General features: G+C 34.1%; 1 long non-coding RNA gene across 1 annotated transcript; it reads left to right on the top strand.

Annotated features, from left to right (window-relative positions):
• The first annotated feature begins 8,886 nt into the window (after positions 1–8,886).
• LOC145094686 (uncharacterized) lies at positions 8,887–10,240 on the top strand. The gene is made up of 2 exons (XR_013703491.1): positions 8,887–9,810; positions 9,924–10,240. It is a non-coding gene; the product is annotated as an uncharacterized LOC145094686 (long non-coding RNA).
• Positions 10,241–11,014: the final 774 nt, after the last annotated feature.

Raw genomic sequence — 11,014 nt, 5'->3', positions numbered from 1 at the left:
GCTTCTAGTAGTACTAGCAATAATTTTCATAAATCTGAATTATGGCATGCTAGACTCGGACACATTCATTACAAGAGATTAAAAGACTTGTCTAAAATGAGTTTAATTCATGTTTTTTATATGCAAAATAATGAAAAATGTAAAACATGCATGCTAACTAAAATCACTAGACAACCTTTCAAAGATGTTGTTAGGGAAAGCAAGGTGTTGGATCTTATACATAGTGATTTATGTGATTTCCATGCAACACCTTCCCTTGGAAACAAGAAGTATGTTATTACTTTTATTGATGATGCATCTAGATATTGTTATATCTATTTGCTACATTCTAAGGATGAAGCACTTGATAAATTTAAAATTTATAAACAACAAGTTGAGCTTCATAAAAATAAATTAATAAAAGTATTGCGTACTGACAAAGGTGGTCAGTATTATGATCCAGTTTATTTTGAATCAACTGGAATAATACATCAAACCACAGCTCCATATACACCACAACAAAATGGTGTAGCTGAAAGGAAGAATATGACTTTGAAAGAAATGGTTAATTCCATGTTGTCATATTCTGGTTTAAGTGAAGGGTATTGGGGTGAGGCAATGTTAACTGCATGTTATATCTTGAATAGAACTCCAAATAAAAGGAGTAAGAATACTCCATATGAACTTTGGTATAAAAAGGTACCAAATTTGGGTTATCTCAAAGTTTGGGGTTGTAGAACAGTTGTAAGGCTCATTGAACCCAAAAGGAAAACATTGGGTGAGAGAGGTATAGATTGTATCTTTATTGGATATGCTGAGCATTCCAAAGCATATAGATTCTATGTTTTAGAATCTAATGACTTTGTGTCTGTAAACACAGTGATAGAGTCAAGAGATGCTATCTTTGATGAAGAAAGATTTACATCTATACCTAGACCAAGGGACATGATTCATCAATCTTCCAGCAAGAGTACTACTAAAGCTGAAGATGTTTTTGGTGGTGCAAGTTCTGTACCTGAACCTAGGAAAAGCACCAGAGCTAGAAAAGCTAAGTATTTCGGATCTAATTTTCAACTATATTTAGTTGAAGGAACAAGGAATGAGACTATTTCTCAACATCAATATTGTTTTAATATTGAAGAGGATCCAAAGACTTTTAGTGAAGCTATGGCTTCTAGGGATGTTCATTTCTGGAAAGAGGCAATTCATGATGAGATTGATTCTATCATGCAAAACAATACTTGGGTATTGGCTGATTTACCTCCTGGTTGCAAGGCATTAGGATGTAAATGGATCCTCAAAAGAAAAAATGAAGGTGGATGGCATAATTGATAAATATAAATCCTGATTGGTTATCTAAGGCTTCAGACAAAAGGAAGGCATTGGTTTCTTTGATACTTATGCTCCTGTAGCCAGAATTTCTACTATTAGATTATTATTAGCTCTTGCAACTATACATAATCTTGTGATTCACCAAATGGATGTGAAAACTGCATTCTTGAATGGTGACTTGGATGCGGAAATATACATGAAACAACCTGAAGGGTTTGTGATGCCTGGAAATGAACACAAAGTGTGAAAGTTGAAGAAATCATTATATGGTTTAAACCAAGCACCAAAACAATGGCATCAAAAGTTTGATGATGTTGTCTTGTCTAATGGTTTTGCATTAAACCAAGCTGACAAGTGTGTATATAGAAAATTTGATACTTCTGGTAAAGGAGTCATGAATTGCTTATATGTAGATGATATGTTGATTTTTGGTACTGATTTAGAAGAAGTTAATAAAACCAAGAAATTCTTATCATCTAGTTTTGATATGAAATACATGGGGGAGGCTGAGGTAATTCTAGGTATAAGAATTAGAAAAGGAAACAATGGGATTTCAATTTCTCAATCTCATTATATTGAGAAGATATTGAAAAAGTTTAACTTTGAGAAATGTTCTCCTGTTAGCACTCCTATAGATCCTAGTCTTAAGCTTCTACCTAATAAAGGATCTCTAGTGTCTCAACTAGAATACTCAAGGGCTATTGGTTGTCTAATGTATGTAATGATTAGTACTAGGCCTGATATAGCATATGTTGTGGAAAGGCTTAGTAGATATACTAGTAATCCTAGTTCACATCATTGGCAAGTTGTGAGTAGAGTATTCAAGTACTTGAAAGGGACCATGAATTACGGTTTAACTTATAGTGGATATCCTTCTGTTTTGGAAGGTTATTCAGATGCCAGCTGGATTAACAATTTAGACGATCACTCCTCTACAAGTGGTTGGGTGTTTCTTCTTGGAGGAGGTGCCATTTCTTGGGCATCTAAGAAACATACATGTATTACTAACTCAACCATGGAGTCTGAGTTTGTTGCATTGTCTGCTGCTGGTAAAGAAGTTGAATGGCTAAGGAATTTGATTTATGAAATTCCATTATGGCCTAAACCGATATCTACCATTTCTATCAGATGTGATAGTGCTGCTACCTTGGCTAAGGCTTATAGTCAAGTGTACAATGCGAAATGTAGACATTTAGGTGTTAGATATAGCATGATTCGTGAGCTCATCATGACTGGTGTGATATCTGTGGAGTTTGTAAGAACTTAATTTAATTTAGCCGATCATCTAACAAAAGGCTTAGCTAAAGATCTTGTGCACAAGGCGGCTGTAGGGATGGGTTTAAAGTGAACTTAAAATCTATTATATTGAGATACCTAATTCCCATCTAATGTAATATTAGATGTTGAATTCAATGTGGAAAGCTTGATATTTGAAGATTGGAACACATTATTATCATCATCCCAAGGTATGTGTTCAGTACTGCAAGCTAAGGAGGTTGAATTTATATTCTTAATAGTTCTTTTGAAAAATTGCATTTGCAGGTGCAAGAATAAAAGAACTACCTATATAAGCATGAAGTTTAGCTGCTTCAAGAAGTTAGGACTTGGCTTTGAGATGCTTATTGAAGGATGGGAGACAAGCTAGTAAAATATAGTGTTAAGTTAGAACTTATGAGAATATAAACTGTTGTGTGTATTATCTTCATGTATTCACTATGGATAGAAAGGGTTCAATCCTTAGTGATACCCTGATACTCGAATATTTGGATTATATAATATACTAATGTGAAATTCAATCGTCACGACATTTCATTTATGCATCAGTTTTGTTGGTGTTATGTTTCATTTTAAGTTAATCAAGATTACACTTAAATGAGGGAGGTTTGTTGGTGATTTGTGATCAACAATGTAATTTAAGTGTAATAGGATTACTTTGTTGACTAAAATTGATCTTAATAAATATTAAACAAGTAAGGAAGGTGTGGAGTACACACTTGTTTAAGTTTGATTAAGTATCAAAGTATACTCTCATTTAGGGGAGAAGCCCCTGAACGAACGGGGGTCCGGGGGCAACGCCCCTGGGAGCGGGGTCCAAGGGGCGGCAACCCCTGGCGAGGTCCAAGGGGTAGAGCCCCTGGCTGGGGTCCAAGGGGAAATTTTTATTTAGGTTATATTTTTCTATTAAAAATGCATTAGAAAATCCAAATTTTGAATATTTGACCCGATTTTGACTTTGCATTTATCCTTACAAAAAAACCCGGATACAGTTTTGACAGTTTTTTCAGATAAGGAAGGTTTATAACCAATTTTAGTCACTTTTCTGGTACTCACGAAATTACACCATCACATTCTCTCTTTCTTTTCTCTCTGATCTTATCTGAGTCTTATCCAATTGAGGATTTGGGAGTACCATCCACATACTTCGATTTTAAAGTGATTATCACGATTCTCAGATTTCCATGTGCCACTAAACCATATATCTAACATGTTGTAGGGACTAAAAAACATGTTTGGAGCAAAAAGGAAGCTGGAAGTTGGATTAAAGAAGTTGGAAGATGGAAGTTAGAACCAAAGCTAAAAAATGAACAAAAATATACCTACCACGTCGTGGTAATCTCACCACGACGAGGTAACTTGAAGAATCCCGATCAACTTCGAAGACTTGGAGATCACGGGATACACATGATGACCCCGACGTGGTGGATTCACCACAACGTGGTGCCCTAATTTCGGGAAAAGTATAAATAGAACACATAAACCTCCGAATTCGGACTTTTGACTCTAGAGAATTCAATACTTTTGAAGGCAAAACAATGGAATTAAGGCTTCGGAAGCAAGGATTTCATTTACAACCTTGGAAGAAGGAACATTAAGACAAATTGAACTTACACTTCGATTTTTCATTAGGTTTAGCTATGTCTTTTACTATGAATTTCATTTTTGTGGCTTTGTTTGCTGAAATCATGAGCTAAACACTCATGACTTTCGTTTAGCTTAGGATGAGGTGAATATTGTTAGTTGATTTATTGGTTTGGATTTAGTGATTTAGTTATTTATTGATTTAGCTTATTAAAGAAGCTCAAGTAGTTTTGATAACTGCTTTCCTCTACTTATTGTTGAATTTGATTAAGTTAGTATGACTATCTCTATTAATTAGATTTGAATCTTATGATCTTGTGATTTGCAAAATTGTAAGACTAGAGTTTTGAATAAAACCTAGGATTAAGTATAAAAGTGGGTAAAAGAGTATAGGAGCTAATATATGACGAAAAATCATATATGAAATTGAATCAACAAACTAAATTGGTCAATTAATTATAAGTCTAATCAATTCGAACTGAACACTAGTAAGCTGGTAAGTTTGTCCGTCTGATCACCGAATAAATAAGCTAGTTTGCTAAAGGATTAATTTAGTGAATACTACTTTGGTCATCTTAGGAATCGGTAACTAAAGAAACTAAGTCCATTGTACTTCCATAAATCAACTACAATAACAACGAATCCAAAGCTAAATGAAAGTCTCTTTCTCACCTTGGTACATTCATACTTGTCTACTTGCTTAGTTTTAGTGTTAGTTTAATTGAGTGAATTTTAAGTTAGTTGGTAATTAAGTATCTAGTCTTGCAAAACTAGGAAAACATATACCTTTTCTAATTTGATTAATAGTTAGTTAAATAGTAAATTAAAGTAAATTAAACACCTTTCCTTGTGTTCGACACTCGTTCTTACCATTGCTATACTATTACACGATTAGGTACACTGCCTAGTGTGTTTAATAGTCTAGTGAAGGGAATAACTTTTATAAATTTAAACTTGAATAAAAATATAAACACATTAAACACACATCAAGTTTTTGGCGCCGTTGCCGGGGAACGGTTCCGTTTAGTTACTTTTATCTGCTATATTAGGATTATTTGCTCTTTATTTGTTTTAATTTAATTTAGATTTTTTTTTTGTCTTTTTGACTCACCACGTCGTGGTAATTTGTATCACGTCGTGGCGTCGTAACAGTAGAACTTTAATTTTTATTTTTTAAATTTATTTATTATGTATTTCCTAAATCTCGATGCTCTTGATGCTTTTCTTGAAGAAGTAGTACAGGAAATTGAGAAAGAATATGAGGAATATGAATTAGATGACGATTTGAAGAAATTTGGAAGATGGTTAGATAACATCTTGCCTAATAAACAAGAGCAATCTGAGTTACAAGAGCTAGATATACAAGATGAAGAATTTAATCCAGAAAGAGATTTGGAGGAGCTGGAAAGATTGCTGGCAGAAGGGTCAGATGAAGAACACGGACAAGCTGAATTGCAGAAACCAACCTGTGGTTTGACCGTTACCATGACATGGTCCCCTGTATTTCCAGTTTGTATTTCGAAGCATGCGGTGACGATTCCAACTTTGGAGAAAGTTCTAAAGCACGATCCATTTTTTATTAGTATCCAACCGTTGTTAAGATTCTTGGGTTACATGAATTAAAGCTCGTTTGGCCAATTTTTGAAGCGAAGAGCCAAATTTTAAAAATTGGTCCAAAGAAAATATATTTAATGCAATGGATGGATTGGCATTGAGTTTATTGGAAGTTTATTAAGTTGGGAGTCCAGCTCAAGACTCGCACAAAAAGAATCGCTTGCGGGAGGCAACCCGTCATTAGAGTTTGCTTTTCTTTTTTCCTTTTCTTTTTCTTTTGTGTGTTTAGTTTGGTTTGTTTTGTGGTTTTTGAACAATTTGGTGGATGTTTGGTTGTTTACAATATGTTTCCTACTTTTATTACCTTTTTCTTTGTCTTAGTTGCAGGTTATATTATCAAGTCCGAGTAAGGGTAAATTTGGCAAAAGAGTGTTCGTTGTAGTGAAGGCTTAGAGTACGTCGAGAGAAGCACAAATTGAGAACGTTTTTGCGGGTGTTTAATTGAGTCATAGAATGAAGGGTCAAGTCCTATAGCTTTATGCACGAGTTGGTGTCACATTTAGTTCGCGTATCAGTTCAAATCGACAACAGAATATCAGTTTTTGGCACCACCACGACGTGGTAATCTCAACCACGCCGTGTTGTCACAATATAAAATCCAAAAAAAAGTATTATGTTCCCTTTACCACATGGTGGTGATATCTACCGCGACGTGGTGCCTTTTGAGTCAGTTTTCAAGCCCGATCTCATACTTCCAGTAGTCTCTGTGTTACGAGTAGCGTTATATTCATTCTCATGGTATGGATGAGTTGTTCCCATGCCATTGAATTTTGTTTTCAGGCATTAATGATGAACTATCCCGGCTGGCACGACATGGTTCACACTTTCCCTTGACGTGGGGGAGTTTTTCAAAGCATAAGGAGGTTGCCATGTTTTTTTTTCCACTTCCGTGTCCACACATTCGAGCAAGCTACAAGTCCTTTCCATCAGTCGAGTTTCATCTTCTATCCCAGGGGAGTTTGTTCTTTTTCTCCCTCTTTTTAATTTTATGTTTTACATACTACGCAATGAGGGCATTGCATAAAACAAGTGTGGGGTAGGGGGTTGATTATATTAGTGAATTTAGAATCTTAATTTTAGGTATAATATTAAAATTTTTGCATAAATTTGCTAGGATTTAACTTAGAAAATTTTGGTAAAGCAATTAGGCTTTATGCTAGTATTATGTTTGATGATTCTATGAAGACTCAAATGTTTAGTTGAGCTTATATACGTTCTGGTGCATTTGTGGCCCCCTTTATTCTAGTGAAATCATGGGACAAAAACACAACCTCGCTTAGATTGAGGGATGCAATATGTTTAGCAGCCTAAACCTGAAATATATCCAGGAAAACTAATAACTTTAACCAATAAAGGTTGAAGTTGAGCGCCCCTGCTTAAGCATGTAGGATATGGGTGAAAAAAGAGTGAGATACATGTAAAAAAAAAGAGAATTACAAGAAAAAGTTGTAAGAATTTTGGAGCTAATAAAGTAAAAGTTTGAAGATTCAAAGATCAAAATTCTGAAGAAATTCCAAAAGTTGAAGATACCCAAAAATCAAACAAAGAAGGTGGTGTATTCAAATAAATCAAAGATCAATTATCAAAGAAGTGAAGAATTCAAATAAGCTCTATAGTGGTATCAAAAAGTTGTAATTGTCTAGATTATGTATGTTTGGGTTGCTCAACCAAAAATACCTTGAGGTTAGGAAGCTTTCTGCGGATAGATTCGGAGGGATGCATAAAATGAGCATTGTTCAAAAGAAGTGGACGAGTGTTTATGAGGATTGTGAGTATTTAGGATCAGGGGGGTCCTTAGGAAATTTTTTAAACACAAATACATGCGTTGCGGTCTTGGCATAATGGCTGGGTTTGATTAGGATTGTCTTATATAATATTGGTGCTAAGATTTAGTTTTGCTTGGGGGCAAGAAAAAGTCTAGTATGGAGTATTTTGATATGTGCATATTTATATACATATTTATACAACATACATTAATATTTTTATTACTTTTATGCCCCTTATATGAACAAAAGATACTTAATTTGCTATGATTTATGTTGTAGGGACTAAAATACATGTTTGGAGCAAAAAGGAAGCTGAAAGTTGGATTAAAGAAGTTGGAAGATGGAAGTTTGAACCAAAGCTAAAAAATGAACAAAAATATACCTACCACGTCGTGGTAATCTTACCACGACGAGGTGACTTGAAGATGTAGGAACCCAGATTCACACAATATGAGATGACAATGCGGAAGTTAGGAACAGTAAATGAATCAATCTCAAAATAAACAAAGAATCAATGAAATATTTCTTCATTCATATGATCTTCAGATCTGATTACAATGGAGAAACCTCACATGAAAAAGATGAACTCTCACTTTTTCTGTGAATGAGAAAAACAAAAATTAAAAGCAAAAAGGAGACTCACTCAAAAATAAAAAAAAACGACCTAAAGTATTTATAGTCCTAGGGTTTAAAATATGAAAAACCCTAAAATTACTAATTCAAAAATAAAAATTCATCTGTCAAACATTTTAATATCTAACAATTCTCCCCTAAATGTTTAGACTGATGAATGAAAATAAAATAAAAAATATAATGATTTTAAACACCAGTCTCCCCTCGACATTTGCACGAGGTCTTCAAATAAAATATGCGGAAACACAAAATCTTCGTAAAGCTAAAATCCACTAGGTAATTGTCATATAAAACCAAGAACCAATGGATAATAGCAAGATTTTTAGTGTTGAAATCATCCAAAAGAAAAAATTAACAGCTGGGTATAAGGCTTTTAACGGAATATTTTGAAGTTCCTTTAAGTCAACGTTAAAATTGATTTCTCTTTGCCTTAGATCATATTACCGTTACAATGCTTTTTTTTTCGTACCTGACCAGCAAGTACTCAAAGTCAGCAATAGTATCGTTTGCAGTCATCACATCTCATATCTACAATAAACTTGGAGTACTTTTTTGTACAAAGTCCAACCTTACTTAGTAGCCGGTGGGTAAACCTACATGATTCTTGACTTTAGTTTTCCATATCCCCTTTGAATTGTTTAATATTTCTTTGACTTTTGTTCCTAAAACCCAACGCTCTCTTCTATTTCTTGTTTTAATTCTCATGAAAACCATATATTCATAATCTTGTTGTGGCTTCCCTCAATTCCTTGAATAAAATAAGATTTTAATTCTCACCCATCAATACGTCCATATAACCAAGAATAGGGTTAAAATCCATAACTCACATATGCTTTCAGTGTCTTTGATGAGCCATTAAATACCATTCTCATTTTTCCACTTGGTGACTTTTAATTGATTATCCACTTATCTTCGAGCAAACTTACGGCCTAGCTCTTCAACTTGGACAATAATACCCCTTCGATAATTAATACATCGGTTATGAAAACATTCAAGAGAATCTTGGTTCCATGCCATGCTTCCATTTTCATTTTTCACATATTCTTTCTTCATTTTATTTTCAAATAAAGATCGTTTTCTTTGAGAGAGCTTTTAATATAACTTGAAGCTTTTTCTCTCTCAGATCTTCTTGGCACTTAGCAAGACACTTTGGGAACCCAAAATTGCTTGAAAGATGGAGAGTTGGTTTGGAAAAACTTTTGATCTTTTGAAAACATCTTCTCACCAAAATGATTACTCCAGACAATGTTATCTTCAAAGATTATATGAACCACTGGAGTCTTTGAACTTCTGGAAAATGAGTTAAGAAACTTTATCATATCATTCAACCAGAACTGAGTTTGTTGAGTACTTTTCTTTTTCAGATATCTTCTTTCATGAAATTTTTCATGAGACCTTTTCTAAGTTCTGTGTTTTTCTTGGCTTCATGTTTAGGGGATCTATTCTTTGGAACCCACATTTGCTTAGGTTTACCCTTCTTTTTCTTGAACTTCTTGTATCTTGGTTTAAAATATGAGTTTCCGGTCCATGAAGACATATATGGCTTTCTGAAGTGATTCTCACTTCTTCTAGATACCCATGATTTTCGATTTTGGTACACCTTGTCTTCATTAATCGCTGGTTTTCTGTAAGGTTTCATCCCTTCAAAACAACTACTTGATCTAGATGAAATATCTGGAGGCTTTCTCTTTGTTGTATCACCAATATGAAGAACTTTAACAATATCTTCTTTCTTTTCAGGTATAACATCATGAACTTTGGTGCATGGATCTTCAACAACATTTAGAGAACAAGATTTATCAACAACATCTTTCTCTTTCTCTGTTTCTAGGGATTTTTCAACCATTTTTACTTGGGGATCTTCATCTGAAGTTGGGGCATCTTTAACAACTTCTTGTTTCTGTTGCATTTTCATTTGTTGTTCTTCTTTATCTTTAACTATCAAATGAATTACATCCAGTTCATGTACCAAAAGTGTATCACTCTCTATAGAATGCCACTTTCTGAACATGTCTTGTACACATACATCCTTAGTAATCAAACCATTCTTCATGAGATGATATATTTCATTAGCGGCAAACGTTTCATATTCATGAAATCCTTGAATGTGCCATGCATCAAGGAAATATATTTTCACAAAGAGAAAATGAAGCATGGGGCGGAGGCAAGATTTCATAGCAGGGGGTGCACCAGAAAGTTAGGGGTTGCACGATAGCAGAAAAAATAAAAAATTTTAAAAATTTCAAAAAATTTTCCACTACGGCCGGAAAAGTTAGGGGTTGCCGGTACCACCGGTGACCCCCTAAATCCACCCCTGAGAAAAACATAGATGTGACATTGTATCTTCAATAAAAACGGATTTATAAGAGAATTAATGTAGATCTGATGAGGGAAAATACAGATCTACCAAAAAGTATTCAAAAACTCTTCAATAACCCTTCGGATCTTGGATGTTTCTTCTCAAGTTGTTCAGATCTGATGTAAGATGTAGCAATTTTCAAGTATAGATCATAGAATAACTAGAAAACTTACACCAGATTCGTGAGAAAGATTCAAATACGAAAATATGTCACCTCTGATCTTTAAAACTTGAAAGAACAGATGATTCTTCAAGATCAAGCTCTGATACCAATTATAGGAACCTAGATTCACACAATATTAGATGACAATGCGGAAATTAGGAATAGTAATGAATCAATCTCAAAATAAAAAAAGAACCAGTGAAATATTTCTTCATTCATATGATTATCAGATCAGATTACAATGGAGAAACCTCACATGAAAAAGATGAACTCTCACTTTTTCTGTGAATGAGAAAAAAGAAAATTAAA

This window comes from Lactuca serriola, chromosome 3 (assembly GCF_051521515.1).
Source record: "Lactuca serriola cultivar US96UC23 chromosome 3, Lser_US96UC23_V15, whole genome shotgun sequence".
Taxonomy (NCBI): domain Eukaryota; kingdom Viridiplantae; phylum Streptophyta; class Magnoliopsida; order Asterales; family Asteraceae; genus Lactuca; species Lactuca serriola.
This window is presented reverse-complemented; position numbering and strand designations above follow the sequence as displayed.